Here is a 1,320-nt window from a genome sequence, read left to right on the forward strand (position 1 = left end):
AAAAAACAAAAAGCAGTCTGACAATCCACCTAAACCGGCAAGCCAGGAGCAAATCCCCTGCGCTGAGGAAGATCAGTGGAGAAAGAAGATAAAACAAGAGCAGATTGATTAAATTGAAACAGTTATCAACTCTCGGAGTTGAAATAGGGGAGAAGATATAAGACACATAAAAATGTTACCAAAGGCATTTGTGCTCCGAAAAATTTTCATTCCTTTCCCCCCACCCTTCCCGGTCTCTCGCTTTCTCTCTCCCTCCTTCTCTCTCTCTTTGGGTAGGGGAAAAAAAAAACCAACCCACCAAAAAAAAAAAAAAAAAAAAAAACCAACCAAAAAAAAAAAAACCCACCACACACCCCGCACAACAATCAGGCATTGTTCTGAGGGAAGAAAAGCAACTTTGACAGATTGAAATATAGCAGAGGCCCCTTCAAGGAAACCTGTAAACAACTTGTCACTCACTCTGTCGGTCTCACTGTTAGCTCTTGCTTTCCACAAAGTGCTGCGAACCGTCCTGGCAACAAACCCAAAGTTTCCTCAGCTCCAAACTCCATCAAACAGCCCTGTTGTGTGCAAGGGAAAAGGTAGCCACATGCCAAAGCAGCGGGCGCGCACACGAACGCACACACACGGATGTTCAAACAACAACAAAAATAAACTTTCCGTTCGTCTGTTAGAGCTTTTCTCGTTTTCTACTTAATCACACCCCCCCTTTTTTTTTCCCCACTCTCCGGGCGAGCAATAGAAGTCCCTCGGTCGTGGCTCCCTCTCATTTCCCCTGCCCAGACAACCCCTGATAACAAGGTGGACGACGCGCGGCTGCAGAGCCTCGGCTGGCTGGCGGAGCGCAGCCTCCGCCGCACTTCCAATTATCCAGATAAAAATCTGGCAAGCGAGGAAGGCAAGCAGGTAACGGGCCTTGGACACGCGGGGACAGAGGCGCCGGCAGCCCCCGCATCCCGCTTCGGGGATACCCGCATCCCGCTCCGCTCCGGCGGGAAGGGCTGCTCCCGAGCCCGCCCCGGCGGGGAGAGGGGGCAGTGCCCGGGAGCACGCCGCGGGGAAATTCCCGTCCGAGCCGCGGGGGTTAGCCGGGGGCTACTCTGGAAGCGGAGCGCACAATGCCTCAATAGTCTGCGCGGCCCGTGTCCGGCCTGGCACTGAACTCGCAGTAAGGGGAGGGAGGGGAAAGAAAAAAAGAGAAAAAAATTGGGCTCCCTGTTCTTTCACATACACGTGCATACACACCCACACAGAACCACGTATCTATACTCCATTCTTTCCAATTGCCCTGCCCTAATTATTCTCTTCCTCTTCCCCCCC

At 52.2% G+C, this 1,320-nt stretch overlaps 1 protein-coding gene across 4 annotated transcripts in view; it reads right to left on the reverse strand.

The window, feature by feature from the left end:
* Positions 1-1,320, reverse strand: part of SOX5 (SRY-box 5) — a 601,783-nt gene that overhangs the window by 287,730 nt on the left and 312,733 nt on the right. The window lies entirely within an intron of this gene.

The sequence above is a fragment of the Corvus brachyrhynchos genome, unplaced genomic scaffold (genome assembly GCF_000691975.1).
Source record: "Corvus brachyrhynchos isolate BGI_N302 unplaced genomic scaffold, ASM69197v1 scaffold246, whole genome shotgun sequence".
NCBI lineage: Eukaryota > Metazoa > Chordata > Aves > Passeriformes > Corvidae > Corvus > Corvus brachyrhynchos.